Raw genomic sequence first — 20,973 nt, 5'->3', positions numbered from 1 at the left:
ATTCAGTTCAAATGCCTGTATTTACATTTATTTAACTTTAAATTAAATATGAATGGAACAGCAAACATGAATTGTTATTAACATGGCTTACTTTGCTTATTTCTTATAAATAGAAGAAAAAAGACCAGAAAACAACCCCCCCCAAGAAAAATTATAAAAATGTAAAGTATTAAAAACAAAAATGTAGTGGGTAGTGTGAAAAATACTGATACAATCCTAAATAATGTAAAACAGGACTGAAACACATGAAATGTTTTTAAGAGTACTATATTATGGTAAAAATGAAATTCCACTCAAACGTATTATAAAAAATGAAAAATGACTGAAAAATGATCAGAGAAAGTGACCCCAAAAAAATCCAAAATGACCAATAACAAAGACAAGCCAAAATACCCCAAAAAAACGACTGGGGAAAAATGGTTGAAAAACGACTCTAAATCGGTTGAAAAATAACGAGAAAAATGACTGAAAAACGTCAAAACAGACCAAACAACCCAAAACAACAACTGAACCGACTAAAACTACATCATTTTAAAGGATTCTTTCAAATGTATTTAAATTTTATAAATGTTATATAAAACTAATGTATACATAAATATACATTTCAAGAGATTCATAAATTAAAACACAGAACACAGAACTGGAGTTGAATATATATATATATATATATATATATATATATATATATATATATATATATATATATATATATATATATATATATATATATATATATATATATATATATATATATATATACATCATCTCATCTCATTAGCTGCACCGCTTATCCTCAGTAGGGTCGCAGGGGTGCTGGAGCCCATCCCAGCAATCATCGGGCAGTGGGCAAGGGACACCCTGAACTGGTTGCCAGCCAATCGCAGGCACACAGGGACAGACAACTTGCTCACTCATTCACACCTAGGGACAATTTTGGACTGGCCAATCCACCACGTCTTTGGAATGTGGGAGGAAACCGGAGTGCCTGTAGGAAACCTACGCACCTTTATGTTTATATATATATATATATATATATATATATATATATATATATATATATATATATATATATATATATATATATATATATATATATATATATATATACTGTATATATATATACTGTATATATATATATACACATATCTCATCTCATCTCATCAGCTGTACCGCTTATCTTTATTAGGGTCACGGGGGGCTGGAGCCCATCCCAGCCTTCTCCGGGGACACCCTGAACTGGTTGCCGGCCAATCGCAGGGCACACGGGGACAGACAACTCGCTCGCTCATTCACACCTAGGGACAATTTTGGACCGGCCAATCCACCTGAAATGCATGTCTTTGGAATGTGGGAGGAAACCGGAGTGCCCGGAGGAAACCCACGCACCTTATATATATATATATATATATATATATATATATATATATATATATATATATATATATATATATATATATATATATATATATATATATATATATATATATATATATATATATATATATATATATATATATATATATATATATAGAATGAATGTTGCATGAACTTTGAAATAATTTTTCAGCGCCTGATGTTCCCGGGGATGTGAACACACGATTTCGGTCACCGTGGCGATCGCGTTCATGAGAACATGAATGTAACGTCATCCCTCCCTAACCAGACGATGAAGATTGGCTTTTGTCATCTTTTCTAGAGGGGAAAAAGCTCTGTGGAAGCATTATCCATCTCTACTTATCCGTTTCTTCGCTCCCCCACCGCTCTGTTTCACTAAACCTATTCGTCACGTGGGGCTACTTTCACACTCTCAATTGTTGGATAGAGGAAGCAACACAAAGGGGTGGAGGCATCCTCGAACAAAACCATTCCTGCCATCAAATGGTGATTTGTAATACTGAAATCATTCTCAGATGCTTGATACTTGCGCATGAGCAGCAACAAAGCCGTAATGATACTGTTTTTCTTATAGTAAAACAAAAAAAACATATTTTTCCAATTTGACACTCAGGGACAATGCCTCTGAAAACACATTTAACACAAATATTCAAAATGCTCTGCATTTATATAGAGCTTTTCAAGTCAATGAAGACCTCCCAATGCATTTTACAATGATCTTCACACTTACCCATTCACACACACACACACCACTAGGGAGTCAGCCATGCAAGGCGCCGACCTGCTTAATGGGGGCATTAGGGATTCAGTGTCTTGCCCAAGGACACTTCGACATATAACACTGAGGAGCCGGGAATCGAACCTGCGACCATTTAATCCCAAAATGAGCGCTCCACCTCCTGGATCAAAAGCTAAACAATTCTAACCTTTTGGATAATCCATGAGGAAAAACATAACAAGAGGGGAAAAAAGGTTTCAAAAGGAAGTTGTGGGGAGCCGGCTTCCGTCGTTCACTTCCCAGAGCCGGCTCCTCGTGCCGATTTGCCCGCAAATGAAACATCACTGACTCAGTACTGGGAGCGTGTCTTTGAGGGCATGATCTTTTTCTTTTTTCACTCCACAATTGAAGAGCATCACCGGTTCACGTTAAGCCTCCCCAGCAGATGTAAACAAGCCCATTTCCAGCTCAAATTGGCAAGGCAGCGCACTTAAATGATTGCTTCCGTCTCCCGGCTTTGTCGTTGCTCCCGTTCCTGCGCGGCTTTCAATACAATTAGAATGACGACTTCCCATTTCATGCTTCTTATTGAATTTGCCTGCCTCCGGCGCACATGAATGAAGGGGCCCCAAAAGATCAGCTGGCCCCACGCATTAACCCCCACTGATAGTGCGCCCGTGTGATGATTGCATGCACATATTTGACTTGACAGATCCCTAACCAACTTTTCACTTTGATTTCCAGCTCTCCGAGTAGAAGCTGAACCGCGCCGGATATCAAAGATGCTGCAGAATGACTGCAGGGTTGCCCCTGCCTTCGTTTATTATGCCAGGTGAGGCTCTGCCTACTAGTACATGATGGCAGTATCTCAGCTCTCGTTTAGATAGTTGTACCTCCTTATATCAGCACCTCTAGTCACGAGAATTTCACTTATGATGACCAGAATACAGCACGAAACGTGAAAATCTGCAAAAAAACTGCCCCTACATAAAAGCCCACAAGGGTCAAACTCACCTGGAGATGATGTCCTTACTGACTGGGAGTATATGACTGTAAACGAATAACAACAAGATTTATAAATTAAAACACAGAACACAGAACTTGAGTTGAATGAACAGTCTTAATATTGATACTGAGCAAGTACTCGGATCAAATCGATACTATTGACCTGGGATCGATACTTAACGCCTCTGCCAATTTCCTCAAAGAGCCGCTTATATATGTGGAGAGCGGCAGTCCTTTTCTCTCTCATCTAGGGCCCTGGGCATATATACTGAAAAGGAGGGGACCAAGAACTAAGCTCTGTGGCGCGCCACAGGTAACACTAAAAGGCTCAGAGGTCATATTACTGTATATCTTGCACAATGTGGTAGGATTGAAGCAATGAGAAACCAATCCATTTTTCCAGCCCCTTCTCGAGTCTTCTTCAATTTCCTCAACCTGAGGTTTTTAAGTTTTTCCTTGCCCCGTTGTAGGTTTCAGGTCAGGGAATTCTGTTTTTGTGGTCTGTGCAGCCCTTTGAGACTTTTTGTGATAAAGGGTTATACAAATAAACATGACTTGACTTAACTTAATTGGAATTATACAAAAGAACAAGGGTATTTGAGGGCTTCTCTTTTCAGGGAAAGAAAATGATTTAGAGAACAGCTGGCGGAGTATCCTCAAATTGTGCCAGGTCCCCGCGATGATTATATTACAACCGTCCTGAATGTAGCGGTTTCCCACGAGCTGTAGCTCCAGGTCATCCATTTTATGGGTAATAAATCCGGTGTTGGTGAGATACAGTCTCGGCAGGAGCTGCTTAAGAGAGTTTTTGGGCATGCCGTAGCGATAGGCTTGACCTGCAGCCTTGCTATTGCCTTCTCCCATGCCTCAGTAGCTTCCCGAACCTGATAATATTCCACCTGGTGGTGATCACCAATTCTTTACACTCTTCTGACTTTCCTCAGAGTCCGATATTATTGATGAGTGTCTTTTCAATGTAATGAGCTTCTAAAAGCTAGCTAGCGCTGTTTGCTTTGTGTGTACTCAATGACTCTTGCGCCCGCCCCACAGTTTGACTCACAACATACACCAGCACTTAACAGTGGTGCAAACGCACAGTCACACCGACCCAACACACACACATACAACCTGCCCCTGTGATAGCATTTGCTGTATTCTGTCTGCTGCAGAAACCAATGCAAGATATGTTGATATCAAAGACAATTAAGACTATCTAATTCAAAATCCATCAATCAGTGAAACACCGGAAACTGAAGCGCGAAGTAGCAAGGGGTCTCTGTTTTCACATCACTATTTTCAAGCACTAGGCTGCCCACCAGCCCCTTTCCCCCTCCAAATCCACTTTGAATATATTTCACATCTTCATATTTCCGTTGGAGAATGTCACTGTCCTTGAAGCAATTTCCCCCTTAGCTATTATCTGATGGCTGAGGACGCTTTCCCATGGGCGGAGAATGCGACGGCCACCAAATGAAATAAATGGGCGGAAAAATAAGGAAGTACTCGGGTTTCTTGCTGAGAGACAGTCTGTCTGAGCTAAATCAGTCCAAAACAGGCCGGCTGTGGAAAAAAAATGACATGTCATTCGTAAACGAAAAGGGTTTATCACCCGGCTCCTTGAATTGACCAACTGGAGCCGGTTCCCCACCAATAAGGAGCGGGTTCAATTTTGAGATGTTTCTTTTTTTACTTTTGTGATTGGTCAATATTTTAATTGGTGTTTCCTGTATTTTTCAGGGATAGGGTTTTTCAATATTATCTTTCTTACAAAAAAAAACAACCGTTTATTTGTTGCTGCACTGAAAACAACAAGTTTGAATTGACACTTTGTTGTTTTTCAGGGATTTTGAGTTGGTTGACTTTAAAGTTGCTTAATAAAATAAAAGTTAATATATTAAAGTTCTGTAGAGTGAAAACATATGTTAATATAGTTCAGTAGAATGCTAGGTTTAAAAAGATCATTTTGTGCAGAATGGTAAATTATATTATAAAAAATATACTTTTCTTTTTCTGCCTTTTTTCCCAGCTATTGCATCTTTTATCCTCATTTTTCTCCTGTTTTTACCTTTTTATTTATTTCTTTTGTGTCATTTCTTCCCAGATTTTTGCTTCTTTATTCTTGATTTTTTTTCATTTTTTTTCTCAATTTGTTTTCCTTTTTTAATGTTTTCAATTCCTTCATTTGTTTCAGTCTTCGTAGCTTTTTACTTCCATTTTCTTGCTGTTTTTTTTCTTTCTCATTTGAAGAAAAATGTTTTCTTGGGAATTTATTTTTTTCTGAGTGCATTACTTTTTCTTCCTGGTCTCTTTTTAATGCAGTTAGCTAAAAAAGCCGCTTCTCTCATAAGAGCCGGAATTCCCACCATTATTGTGGAAAATAAGCCAAGCGAGGAGTGGAATTGCTGCTCGTTTGGATTCGTGTGGACCAAAAAACATGCTATCCACTCCAATTGAGCCGCTAGATGGCGGTATTGAGGCGGGAGAGAAGCGCCGGTCCCTCGTTTGTGTGAATCTTGGCAATTTGTAGGACTGCAAAATGATTTGGAGTCGCAACTTGATGGTCCTTCAGACGACAAACGATGCTTCACCTTGTGGGCCAACGCAAAACTGTTTTCCTAAATTGCAGGAGGGTAAGTAAAGGTCAGGATGAATTTACAAGATTTTAAACATATCAAAAAGGTACAAATTGCCTCTTGAACTAGAAAGTAAGGCCTGCTGGGCACATGCTGCCCAATGGGCTTTGTAAAACGGACCGCCAAACACAAATGGTCAAAGTATTATTACCAATATGTAAAAACCGTTTTTTTTTTCTTGTTTTTTTTTTTGGTGCCAGCTTTGTTCCCATTTTCCTTTTTTGTGTCTTCCACAAAATTACTGCTACAGAAATACTACAAAAAAACTACAACACTTAATATCTGATATATTAATATATCTTATCATTTGAAAAATGGGACCTAAAATTGTTTTGCTTTCATTCCTAAAAGAAAAGAAGATACTACAGAAATACTATAAAAAGACTACCAGAATAATACTATCATACAGAGATACTCCTACTGAAAGACTGCAAAAATACTACATAAATACTGCAAAATTGTTAGAATGGAAATACTACAAAACATTAAAATATACAATCTCAGAACTATGTTGCACACACACTAACCACTCTCCCGCCATGCTGCCTGCTTTGAGTGTGAGTGTTCCAAAATTATTTCAATGAGACTAAAAACTAAACTAAAAAGAAATACACCATGCAGACACGTCTGCATGAATATTTTTTAAAAGATAAAAGCTCAAAAGGTTGCTCACCCCTGCTCTTGAGCAAGGCAATATCTCCACTATTGCCTCCTTTGTGGATCCAAACATAAGACGACGTATAGGGAATCAATAAAGGATATTAAATAAGTAAAAAAAAAAAACACCTTATCGTCGCTGTCCTGTAATAACCGTCGCGTTTCAGTTTTCCCCACCCTCAGGAGCTATATCTATAAAATGCTTTACGGCAAAGTATTTCATAAAATTACACCACAAAGGACTTTTATTCGACAGCTTTAGCACCGGTGACGTAAATCTATCATTTGACAAACGACCCTTAATGTCAAACATTTCATGTTTTCAAATGGTCTTAAGGAGAACGAGGACGTGAGCTCGCATGCGATTGTGACATACTAGTTTTAATCGATTCTCCTTTTACTTGTAAAACGAATACCGTTATGTCAGAGTGCATATCTGACACGACAACCAGCACACTTCCTGGTTGAATGAATGCTCATTTTTCCTGCACATTAATCGGACCACAGTGGAATACATTGGTGGGTTTCCAAGGCTGACAATAAGGTTCATTAAAACAAAGTTATTGCAGTAGGATTTTTTTTACATCAAAGTGAGTTTTGGGTGGTCTTTTCATCTATTTATCTACCAGAGTCATATCCCTCGAGAGGGGTGTCAGACAGCAAGACAAACACATACAAAAACAAAGAAATTAAGAATGGGAAAAAGGAGCAAAAAACCCACACAACATTTTTTTGGACCATGGCCAACCCAAATTCCCAAACACCCAAACAAGTTAAGCACCTCAGCATCCAAGTTGGACATGCTTTAGTCCCTCCAGATGACATGGGACACAAGAAAGCGGCCATGACACCTGGGTCAGGGTGACATGACACGCTCTTCTGTTCAACAGCAGGGCCCGACAGCTTTCACTGGTTTACCCCCGTTGCATCTTACGGGTGCCCTGCCCATCCCTTAGAACACGTCTAAACATCCCACTATCCTTTTACAACACCTCTCCACTCATTCCTATCACCAACAAGAGCTCTAATTTCCACTATATTTAGACCTCTTTCCTGCAGCGCACTCATAACACCATCCATCCATGTCAATCACGACCTTCCTCTTGGTCTCTTTCTATTTACTTCTGCTCTCTAGATCCTCTTCAACATTCGCTCCCTTTCCATCCTTTCCATGTCTCCAAACCAACCAAGTACTCTCTTATTCACACGCTTGCTCAGTTCCACTACTACTCCAGTTCTGGCTCTCACGGTTTCATTTCTAAATCCATCCAATCTTGTCACTCCTAACATACTCCTCAAACACTTCATCTCAAAAACATTTAATTTCCTTCTCAAATCTGCAAATGGCAAAATGTTGTCAGGGAGAACATGGAGGATTGTGAATTTTCAAGTCATCTTTGTTCGTTTCAAAGAAGAAATAAAGCCCACACATAGTGCATTTAATGGCATCTAAATCTGTGTTTTTTAAATTGTGGGTTGAGACCCAATAGTGAGTGCAATGCACGATAAAACACGGGAGACACAAGACAACCCTAGAAGTGTGTATATTTAGAAATACATCAGAGGCAAAAATTGAATTGTGTTGTGGTTTATTTAAGTATTGATTACAAAGTAAAACAAAAGTATAAAATGCCCTTTGAAAAATTGAGACATTATAAGTGTGTCACAGGCCTTTGCCTTAGCAAAATAAAGCTAAGAAGAAGAAAAAACGGGGCACTGCAATAACGACGTACTCCATCTCATATTCCCAATTGTGTTTAAGAAGGACCACATTTCAGGTTAGTAATAAAGAGAGAGAAAAGTGGACAATAGTGAAGCTAATAATCGAGTCAAAGAAGTATACAATTGTGAAATACAAGGATGGTGTACGAGTGCACTGCTGGAAGATACAGTAAAATGCTTTAAAAAATTTATATTTTTGGATTTTTGTATTACTGTAACTAAGTAGGTAGATAGGTAGGTAGGCAGGTAGGTGGGTAGGTTGGCGGATGGTTGTTTGGTTGTTTTTTTTTGGGGTGGATGGGTGTATTTGGTAGGGCAGCACGGCGGAGCAGTGGTTAGTGCGTGTGCGGCAAAGTTCTGAGGTCGTGGGAACCTCCTGCGTGGGTTCAAATCCAGCTCCCGGCCTTACTGTGCGGAGTTTGTTTGTTCTCCCCGTGCTTGCGTTGGTTTCGTCCGGGCACTCCGGTTTCCTCCCACATTCCAAAGACATGCATTTCAGGTGAATCGGCCGGTCCAAATTGTCCCTAGGTGTGACTGAGCGAGTGAGTTGTCTGTCCCCGTGTGCCCTGCGACTGGCTGGCAACCAGTTCAGGGTGTCCCCTGCCCACTGCCCGATGATTGCAGGGATGGGCTCCAGCACCCCTGTTACCCTACTGAGGATAAGCGGTTTAGCTAATGAGAAGAGATGAGATGGGTGTATTTGGTCAGTTGGTTGGCTGGGGTGGGGCGGTATTAGGGAGGTTATTTGGTTGGTTGGTTGTTTGGTTGTATTGAGATGCTAGAACTGCTCCACAATAGAGAGATACAATGGATTTTATTAAACAAGGAACCGTGTCTTGAACACACACGTAAAATGCATGTCACATTTGAAAGTACACACACACACACGCCTTTTTCTGTGTGCCATGCGGTTGGCTGGCAACCAGTTCAGGGTGTCTCCTGCCCACTGCCCAAAGATAGCTGGTATGGGCTCTGGCACCAGGCGCTTTTTTTTCAAATGTATTTATTCTATTTTTTTTTTCGGAACGAAAGCGACAATGCTTGTAGGAGCACCATTTCCCGTGGTGTGTTATGGGCAAGTACAGCCTGGTGGCGCCCATCCCTCTCCAGGCCAACAAAGGTTTCCACCTGGTCTACTGTCCCAAAAAAATGGAATAAGATGAAAATATTTTTGAATCAAAAGAGGCTTTATATTTGGTCATTTACCCTGTCAACACAAACACAATATCTCCTGAGCCTTGAATGACTCAGAATCAATCAAGAATGCTATAACTTTGCACACATTCAGAAAGTTCTCTTTTTAAAATTGCTAACATTGAAAAAGTATTACTGGTATTCTTAGCAGTTTTTATTTCTTAGGCTAAAGAAAGTATGTCTGTGAGTCTTGAAACATTTGTGTGCAGGTGATGTGAGAAAATGTAAATGTAATGTTTTATAACACAGCATCGCCAAAGCTATTCATGAGCCTGTTTTAGATTTATTTGTACTGTTTGTTAATGCTGACATCAAATGCACTAATAAGGCAAAGCCACCCAGTCGTTTTAGAGTGTAATGGTGTTTTGCATTCAGTGTTTTGGACACTCTGCCAAACTACTGTACTGCTTGTTGTGAAACTAGTTGCGTTCAAGGCCACCTCATACCATAATATGATGTTAGAAAAAGAGCACAAAAATCAACTGAGATGCATGAATAGGGGGGCTTTGAGCAGATTGTTGACCTGTGGTTGCCATAAAGCACACAGAGAACTGAAACTTTTGCAGTAAACGTGAAATTTCCTTTAATTGTATTATATCCAAAATAGTAAATGGTCTGCAGTTATAGAATAGAATAGAATAGAATAGAATAGAATAGAATAGAATAGAATAGAATAGAATAGAATAGAATAGAATTTACCTTTATTGTCATTGTTACAAAATGGGTTGACATATTGTGACAACGAAATTGGGCATGACACTCCAGTTTTACACATTCACAGTGAGGTATGAGCCAAGAAGATAAAGGGACAGAGAAGATAAGGTTATAAAACAAGGGGGATAAGGCTATAGTTATAATTCACATGGTATTTACACAAGAAACGTCGGCATGTGGGATGTTACATACAGTGTTATCGTGATACTGTTGGTATCGTAAGGCTTGTGCAATAGTGCATTTGGTGCAAAAGTCATCATAGTGCAAAAAAAAATAGTCAGCATATGCAGTGGTGCAAACATAGTCATCATAGTGCAGAAAAAAGAAATGGTCAGACATTGTGCACGGTAGCAGTAAACATAGTGCAGTCGACATGTGCTATATAGCACTTTTCAAGTCAACGAAGACTTCCCAAAGCGCTTTACAAGGTGCTTCACACTTACCCATTCACACACACACTCACACACCAATAGCGGCCGTGCAGTCATGCAAGCCGCCAACCTGCTTATTGGGGATTCATGTCTTGCCCTAGGACACTTCGACATACAACACGGAGGAGCCGGGAATCGAACCTGCGAGCGCTCTACCTCCTGAGCTAATGGCGCCCCTATCTCGCAACTGTTATGAGTACTAGGCGACATTCTAATAGGTCTAATATGTTTTTGTTTGCCTTATTTTTACAAATATAGGGCGCACCGCTTTAAAAGGCCTGGTCTCCGTAGCTGGTTTAATTTCTGTATTTAACACTACACGGGGCGCACAGCATGATAGGGCGTTGGTGTCCTCTGTTGCGGCCCGGCTGCGTTACAAAAAAACAGCCATGCATGCAAGTGTGCGTACATAGAAATACAATAAAATTTTGTTGTGGTTTAATCAAATATTGATTACAGATTAAAACACACGGTTAAATATATATTTTCTAAAAAAAGGAGGTGATGCAAAACAGAGATTGTAATAATAATAATAATAATAATTTCCTTTGTATTGTCATTCTGTGTAACAATGTACACAGAACGAAATGTCGATACACCTGACCCGTTGTAGCGAGCCGATGCAGCCGCAGCCAACAGAGGGCGCCGCCATTTTACCAATGTTATAAGTCTTTGGTATGACTCGGCCGAGGTGCGAACCAGCGACCTCCCAGTCTCAAAGCGGGCGCCTTACCATCTAGGCTACTGAGCTGGTGTGTGCTCACCTTTGTTTTTACCAGGAATCCAAATCAAACAAAATCGTCAAAATCCTCGTCCTCTGTTTCTGGCCAAAACAGTGTCCCTAAATCTCCATTTAGAAGTCCACTTTTTTCACTTTCAGAGTAGCTTTCACAGTCACTTTCCGTGCCGTGCGGCTCGGATAGCAGTCTCGGCAGATAGGTGAGGCCAAGTGTCGACAATCCTTTATTTTAAGTATAATCCGCCAGATGTTTCTGTGCCACTGCAGTCCTGGTCTGATGGACGAAAGCACCAATGTGATAACTATAAGATACCGTGTTAGCATCCATGACTACTTTCTCAAATAACTATTGCGTGTGACGTCTCGTGTCCTTTTCCACGCAAGCAGGACTTTTCTTACCTACTGTGGAGATCACCTTGTTCTTAAACATGCTGTGCCTTTAAAGGGAAAACTTCATCCCATTGCTGTTCCTTTAGACATACGCATTCTGTCCTGACGTCTATTGTCTTGCAGAAGTGGAAACATGAGTGACACAATACTGAATTGAATTTATCTTTATTGTCATTAATATAAAGTTGTAAAACATTAAATGCAAAGAGATTGGTTAGATTATATTTCGGACTCTTTGGTTTAACCTTTTTGTTGTGCATAATTTAAGATGTACGTATGCTAGTTCTTCATATTATATTCATGTATTATTTTCTTCAGAATAAGCAATTTTTGCCTGAAATAAAATTGGATTTGTTAGGGCCCGGTCACACAGCCGTTTGCGTCTGTATAGAGGCTGAATCACGGCCAGAAATGTCTGCCTGTGAAGCAGACGCTGTTGGACGCTTTGAGATCGTGATACAGACGAGATACAGCTGTGCTTTACACGCGGTTGGAAATTCACACGCGGTTGGCCGCGCGAAAAAGTTTTGCGCTGCTCAAAACTTTAGGGCCCGGTCACACTGCCTTTCACGGGCGTATCGAGGCTGAATCACGGCCAGAAATTTCTGCCCGTGAAGCAGACGCTGTTGGACGCTTTGAGATTGCCATACAGACGAGATACAGCAGTGCTTTACACGCGGCAAGAAATTCACACGCGGTTGGCCGCGCGAAAAAGTTTTGCGCTGCTCAAAACTTTAGACCTCGTGTTAACCGCAGGCGGCACACGTGGTACACACGAGGTAATGACGCGGAAATGACGCGGAACGACGTGCTATGGCCGCGGCCAGGGCGTGGTTACACGCGGGTTGGACGCAAAATTTTAGCGGGTAATCTTGGGTGGAGCACGGTCATAGCACGTTTGTTCTGCGCCTGTATCGCGGTGTTATTACGTGAAATTAGCGTGTTACACGTGTGACGGTCAAACGCCTTTCTCCGCGTATATACAGCGCGATTTGCCCAGCACACGTCAGTTGTGCTCGAGACGTCAAGGGGTGAACATGGATCCCCGTCACCGTAGTGACCTCGTCTTAATCCATTTTTATTTCTTGACATTTCTTTTCATTTCATAACAAGATAATAAAATCAAAAAGAAAAACTATTACAATAATAACATATTGGCTTCTTCGGTGCCATAGCTTGAAATCTTGATCTTCACGGGACTGTGTCTTGAGCGGTTATGATTTCTACAGAGAAATGCATCCCTGCCTAGATTTGCATCCCCTCGCTACTACAACCACTTTTACCTCGTTTTATCTCACTTTTATATCACTTTTAGGGAATGTAATGGCGAACATATAACCAAATCCACTTCGTCTTGCATTTGTTGGGAATGTAATACAACTTAAACCATTCCGTCTTTGTTTTTGTTGTGAACGTAATCGAACGGTAATGCACACCGTATATAAATCACTTTTGAGAACTGTTATGCACTCTACCGTAAAGCTTATTATGCAGAAATAAGCTTTATGGTAGAGTGCATAACAGTTTCAATACGAACGATTTGAATAGAAAAAGGCAAAATAAACATGTTACCTGCTCAAAAGTGATTTGTATACGGCGTGCATTACCGTTTGATTACATTCACAACAAATACAAAGACGGAATGGTTTAAGTTGTATTACATTCCCAACAAATGCAAGACGAAGTGGTTTTGGTTATATGTTCGCCATTAAATTCCCTAAAAGTGATATTTAAGTGAGATAAAACGAGGTAAAAGTGGTTGTAGTAGCGAGGGGATGCAAATCTCGGCAAGGATGCATTTCTCGGCATAAGACCGGCTCAGCAGCTTTTATACCCGTGGTCCACACGCGGAAATGACGCGGAAATGACGCGATGAGGAAGCGGAACAGTCGCCGGCGTCTGTTTTGCGGGCATACCACCGATGAACAGCGGGTTGGCCAATTTTGCGCATTTTCCATCGCGGGCAACCACGGGCAAAAAAAATCGCTAAATTTTACCCGCGATACAGCTGTGTGACCGGGCCCTTAGAATTCAACGCGTTTTAGTGCATATTCTGTGAACGATCTTATCCAAAAACTCATTTACTCAACATACAATGTTTTTGTCAATGTCAAACGAGCTTTTATCATTTAGCGCCTCCCAGAGGTTAAAAAAACTTCCCTCAATAAAAGAATAATTGGCAAACGTACATGAAGTATCATGACAACATGCACTTTTAAGAAATACTTCCTTGTTCCTGTAAGCACTCGTTTCATGTTGCACGACACAATACAGCGGCATCTAATATCAAATATTTTACGTGTCCCTTTAAGTGAAATATGTTTGAAAACAAGTGTTAACAAGCGTTAACAAATACTGCATAATTAATTACCAGTTCCGTTTTGCGCAAATTGGGGGTGTTACATTATTATAATGTGTCATGATTGTATGACTTCCAGTAACATTTGTTTTATCTTTTATTCATCACATCATTATTTTAAATACCCCATCATCCGTTTAGTTGTAATAAATTCACCTTATGCTTATCCATACATATGAATAAAGTATTTACTTCTTGTTGTATTCAGTTGATGTTTCATGTAATCTATTCATTCAGTCATTATGTGTTTTCAACATTAATCTACAGGGATGCCTTGAATCTGCTCTGATCTTATTATACCACCTGCAAATCCAGTTAGATCCAGTCTTAACAAAGGTTTGTTGTGAAGCTTGGACTTCCTGATTTTTTCTGGAAAATCCCAGTTGACTTAACTTTCGTTCTTGTCAAAAAAAATGTGTCAGGGTTTGGTAATCTTCCTTGCACCAGAGGGCCCCAAACGTGTTTGGAACTGGGCAAAAGTGTGTCCACCAGACACCTTCCACCAATTGGCGTATTTTGAATAGTACAAGCTGGTGCGGCAATTTTCATTCCACTGATACGTCAGTTCTGTTTTATTTTCTTTCTGGTTTCTTGTTTGGGCATTTTGTTAGTTGTTTAGTGGCCACCAGTTCGTTACTTTGTTCCTCGCATTTTATCCTTCCGGTTTTAGTCTTTCTTTCTGGTTTGGACTTTGGCAGGTTTTGTTTTGTTTGGACAGTTCAATAATTGGTGAACCCTTTTTTGTTTTTCACTTTGTACCTAATTTTGATATAAAATAATATCCCTTTGGCCGGCAACCAGTTCAGGGTGTCCCCTGCCCACTGCCCAATGATTGCCGGGATGGGCTCCAGAACCCCCGTGACCCTACTGAGGATAAGCGGTGCAGCTAATGAGATGAGAATAATATCCCTCTTTTTGAGCACCCCTGGCTCCAGTTCCTGCTTCCCTTACATGGGTCCATCACCCAAAATATAACACCACACACCTTTCCTATAATTTCTCTCTCTCTCTCTTTCTTTTCACTTTCACCCTCTCTCTTTCTTTCTATTTCTGCCTCACTAATTTTCTCCTCCTGTTCCTTCTCTTTCCCTCATGAGTTTTCTCTCTCTCTTCCTCTCTTGCTCTATTATCTTTTTTCTCTCCCATTCTGTTTCTTTCTCTCTTCATGGTCTGCATTTGTATAGCGCTTTTCAAGTCAATGTCACTTCCCAAAGCGCTTTACAACGTGCTTCACCCATTCACACACACTCACACACCAATAGCAGCCGTGCAGCCATGCAAGGGACCAGCCTGCTTATTGGGGGCATTCAGTGTCTTTCACAGAGGAGCCGGGAATCAAACCTGCGATCTCTTGATCCCAAGACGAGTGCTCTACCTCCTGAGCTAATGCTGGCTATACTATTTTTCTTCCCTCTGTGTCTCTGTTTTTAGCTTGCTTTTTCACTCTCTCTGACTCTTTCTCTCTCTCTATTCTGTCATTTATATCCCTTAACCCTTTTTTCTTTCTGTCTCTTTAATTTTCTTTGTTTCTTTTCTCTCTCTCTATCCCTCCCTCTCTGTCTCTCTCCATTTCTCTTGCTCTCTATCTATTTTCATGTTTTTATTTCATTATATTTACTCTCCCCCCCCTTTTTCTCTTTTTTCTTTGTATTTAATCTGCGAGTCCGGCCCATCCGACAACTTTTTCTTTTCATCATTTGGCCCCCAAGATAACATGAGTTTTGCACCCCTGGACTAGTGTATACCCCGCTCCACCGATGTGAATTTCCTGGAACTCGTATTTCATTCTTAATGTTATCACCCAGCAAGTGAGTTTGGCTGCGCTCTGTCTTGTTGTCACTCCTGTAACTGTGTCTCATTACACATTCAAACGGAGAACCACAAATAAACATGATGGCGTGCATCTCTGCAGCAGCCGCTTGTCTATTGACAGTGTTGGGATGGTTACTTTGTAAATGTAATCTGATACAGGTACTAGTTATCTGTTAAAAAATTGAATCACTAACGTAATCCGAACGCTACAATATTGCAGTAATATAACTCGATTACTTTCAATTACAGGGTGGCAAGGCGGATGAGTTGTTAGCGCATCTGTGGCGCAGTTCTGAGGTCATGGGATCGAATCTGTCATGATTACTGATGCGGGGCACATGAGTCTGCTCCATTGGCGCCAACAGCCGCGGACGATGATTGGCTGCTTCCTCTTTTTTAAACCCCCGCTTTCCTCTCAACATTTATCGGAACGTCTATGAACCTATGCTAGCAAACTTTTGTGACTCCTGACTCTATCCTGTCCTGTTGTTCTGTCTGATTCCCGTTGCTGACCTTTTTTCTGGACCCGTTTCTGTTTTTGCTCCTCCGTCCCGGCCATTGACCTTTTTTTCCTCGCTCTCGACATTGCCTGCGCTCGACACTTGGTACCTTCCGCATTCCCAGCGATCTGCTACCTGTGACCGACGATCCCCGAATCGTGGGTGCAAGTCCTTCCCTCCTTCTAAATAAAACTGAATAAAACAAACGCAATTGGGTTCCGTTTCCGTTCCTGGTGCGGAGTTTGCCGTTTCTCCCCGTGCCTGCGTAGGTTTCCTCCGGGCACTCCAGTTTCTTCCTACATTCCAAAAACATCCATGTCAGGTTAATTGGCCGATCCAAATTGTCCCCTAGGTGTGAATGAGCGAGTGAGTTGTCTGTCTCTGCGTGCCCTGTGACTGGCTGGCAACCTGTTCAGGGTGTCCCCTGCCCATTGCCCGAGGACAGCTGAGATGGGCTCCAGCACGCCCCGCGACCCTACTGAGAATAAGCGGTGCAGATAATAGATGGATGTATAATCTCCCATGAGTACTGGTTCCCATGGTTACCAGTAGCATGAGAAGCCACCATCATGTCATGTTACATCATAGGCGCCACCGCAAGCAGCAGCCTTTCCAGCAGCTCCGTGTTATTTCGCTCTTTTTGTGATTTATTGTTTTAAGTGTCTGCTTCTATCTTCTGTGTTTTTCGTCCCGTTTGACAACTACACTTTGGATTACTTTCTATCCTATCGTTATGGGTTTTATCGCACAAAAATGTGTTTATTCGAGGAATCAACTCCTTTCCCTGAAAAATTCTCGTGCCAGCGTGATGAGAGGGCCCTATTGTGGATGCAGAGCCGGAGCTAAGGCTAAGCGGCTAGCGGCGTTATAAGTCTTCGGTAGCGTCCGTAATCATGGTAAATGTGAACTATCTACCAAATAAGACAGAGGATCTGGCTGTACTTGTGAAAAACATCAAAGCGCACAAGTGCAGTATGCTGTGTTTTACGTAAACGTGGTTCACGATTAGCATTCCGGACGCTGATGTGGAGCTACCCGAAGCTATCCGGAGCTATCCAGAGCTACCCGGAGCTACCCGGAGTTACCCGGCTTCAGCGCTGTTAGGAACAGAGACACAAAAGCCTGCAGGAAGCGGGGAGGAGGTGGACTCGCTATCTACGTGAACACAAGGTGGTGTAACCCTGGGCACAAAGATTTCTATCTGCTTATCATGTTTAACTTCAAAATCTTTATATTAGATTTTACTCTGGAATGGTATGTCTAATCTCGTTTCGTACAATGTTTGACAACGTTAATATCAATGGGAATAAAGACAGTTGTCACAAAACAGGAACGGATACAAGATCCAATAGCGTTTGTTTTACTCAGTTTTTATTAAGAAAGAGAGCAGTGCTTGCATCCACGATCCGATGATCGTCGGTCACGAGGAGCAGATGGCAGGAACGCGGAACTAGCGCTTCCGTGTCGAGCGTGACAGCGAGAAAACAGGTCGATGGCCGGGACGGAGGAGCAAAAGCAGAAACGGGTCCAGAAAAGGTCGGCAACAGGTATCAGGCAGGAAACGGGGCAAAACAGGTCGATGGCCGGGACGGATGAGCAAAAGCAGAAACGGGTCGAGAAAAAGGTTGGCAACAAGTATCAGGCAGGAAAACAGGGCAGGAGAACGTCAGGAAAGCCTGCCCAGCTGAGAGCATAGGTTCGCAAAAGATCTGACGGCTTCCTTTCGGAAGACAGGAGTTTAAAAAGAGTTCAACAGCCAATCAGGTCCCGTGGCTGTTGACGCCAACGGGGCAGCGGCAGGTGCCCCGAATCAGTAATCATGACAACAGTTCTAATTCTGGCACCTTCTTTCTCTTTTTGAGCACACCTGCCTCCCCCACATGTGTCCGTCACCCCAAAACTTCACAGATCCAAGTGGGACTGCCAATCCTCTTGACAATAATCACATTTACTAGTCTAAGTGAAACATTCTCACACCATAACAATGCTGTGATTGTATACTAGATTTTGAATACCAGTTAACTGCAAAATACAAAAAGAAGATAATCAATCAAATTTACCGAATGTCCCTGAACGCATCACTAGGGTGAACCTGCGTTGCCCCAATATGCAGACGCTAAGTGGCTTCATGAAACTGTAGGCTTGTGCCAATTCATCAAAATGAGTGCTACATTAAGGGGAAATGAAATACAGACGGAAAGTGAATTTACCTGCATCACAGTCTGACAACACGTGTAAACCTTGTGTAAACCTTGTGTAAACCGAATCTTTCTCTTACTCGTGTCAGTGAGTGAAATAAGATAAACACTATTTTTCTCTCGGTGCATGACATGTGTGTCACGGATCCCTTAACAGAATGCATCTTGGGGGCACCAATGAGAACACAATTCTTGACAGCCTTCTCCACTGTTGACGGTCTCTGGCTCCTCGGTCTTGGCAAATTTGGTAGTTGGCCCAGTTCTTTTTTGCTCTTCCTCTCCTCCTACCGCCTTAGACTGTACCCTGAAGAATGATCTTGGTCAGTCCTGATCATCTTGTCACGTGACCATACAACTGAAGTTTCACAATTGACAACAGTTCTTGGTAGGGTCCAATGTGCCCTCTGATGGATGTTCTGCACCGTTTTGTTCGTCACATGGGCTAAGTAGCTGATGCCCAAGTTTCCTGTTGCGTCACATCTTCATAGCCTGGATTTTCTTTTACAGTTTTTCTGTGAGAGTCCATGGCCCAATCCCATTTCTCTCACTCGGCCCTGAGGACCCTCCAGTGAGGTCCCTCGAAGAGGAGTGCCCTCCGCGAGTGAAGTGCAAAGCGGAAAAGGTTTGGACAAGACTTGCAAGGTTCCACCCCTGTCCAGGAGATGGCGGTAATATTAATTGGCTGTAGACCTTAGTGACGTATAGGCCTACGTCACATGTAAACAACTCGAGCGGGAAAGTCTGTTCAACGTTAAAAAAATGCCAGCTACATCCGTGCCATTACCGCTTGTCCGGGCGCTTCTTATCCGTCTCTACAAACAACGGAGAAGAAATGTGCAAAACCGAAGACGGCTTCGGCGCTTTGCAGCCCTGATACTTTATTACGAGGTACGTCCACACATTAAAAAATGACGTTTTTGGCTAAATTCAGGAAGGGTTAACGTACAACACACGTTTACACACCCTATGATTGTGTAGAAATAAATGACATCCTACTCATTAGTATCTTATTACCATTTCATGAAATGTAGCAGGGATGGTTAACAAGGGACACGATGAAAAGTAAACAAACGCAAAAACAGTACACATGACACTTATAAAGCTGACGTAATATCGTTAACAAATCTTCCCTGTAGCACACATCTTTGTTCTTAAGTAATTTAATTCAAACAAGTTGTCATTAGACGTAAAATCGATCATTACTACCTTTTTTAGTTATGCATACAGTCACAGTAAACAGTGAAATGCTGACATTTTCTTTTCCATGCCAACCTTTATGCCTAAAATGTTTATTGTTTTCCAGAGTGGCCGTCCCATAAGCTACTGTAGGTTGGACAGGCATGTTCCCATCCTGCGCTTATGGTTCAATGTGGAGTCTGAACTCATCCAAGACTTCAGGCTGAGCAGGAAGGCCATGCATGCCCTGCAGGAGTTGCTGAAGAGGGAACAGGACCACGGTTGGGGCCATGAATTGGAGGTCCTGATTTACGTGTACTGGCTGGCCCACGGTCTGTCCTATCGTGTGGTGTCACGGGTCTTCAGTGTTCCCAGGTCCACCGTCCACAGAATTGTCCATCGGGTTGCCAAGTTAATCTTGAAGAACTTGCCAAAAGCCATATGCTTTCCAAGCCCTGCAAATTTGGACACTGTGGGTGATGGGTTTGGACAACTATGTGGTACACCCGCCCTCAACACAGTTGTAGGTGCTATTGATGGATGCCACATCCGTATTAAGCCCCCAACACACCATAGATTGGACTACCTGAACTACAAAGGCTTCTATTCAATAAACATGCAGGCCATTTGTGACTCCTCAGGGCGGTTCTTGGACATATTTGTGGGATATCCAGGGTCTGTCCATGACACACGGATTTTGAAAAGCAGCTCCTTTTATACTGATCAAAGGTATCCACCAAGCGGATACTTTCTGTTGGGTGATGGAGGATACCCGTGTTTAGAGACACCAATCTGCCTCATCACACCTTACAGGGAACCTGTCAATGACAGGACGCAAAAAAGGTTCAATCACCACCATTCTAAGGGACGATCAGTCATTGAGAGAGCTTTTGGGATCATGAAAACACGGTGGAGGTCGACACTGTTCAAGGCTCTGGAAGTTAGACCCACATTTGCACCCCAAGTAATTGCATCCTGTGCCTTTCTGCACAATGTGTGCATAGATAACAGGGACATCTTAGAACCCGATCAGGATATAACAGAGGACCAAATGTACCCGCAGCTGCCAATTCCCGAACTTCCTGACTCAAATGAAACCTCTGGGAATGCCAGAAGGGATCGTCTCGCCTCACTGATGTGACTAAGCGCAAGCCCTGCATCAGATAGTTTGGTCAACTTGTGAATAGTTCTGTTCCTCTTATTCTTGATCACTATTCATTAATGCAGCCGTATTTTTCCTGAATTCTTCACAAGTGAATGTACATATTTGACCTGTGGGTCATGATTATTTGTTTAAATACAACTACTATTCAATAAACGTGTTTGTTTG

Source organism: Urocampus carinirostris, chromosome 14, assembly GCF_059441175.1.
Source record: "Urocampus carinirostris isolate Australia breed hairy pipefish chromosome 14, RoL_Ucar_1.0, whole genome shotgun sequence".
In the NCBI taxonomy this organism is placed as follows: domain Eukaryota; kingdom Metazoa; phylum Chordata; class Actinopteri; order Syngnathiformes; family Syngnathidae; genus Urocampus; species Urocampus carinirostris.
Note: the sequence above shows the minus strand (reverse complement) of the source record.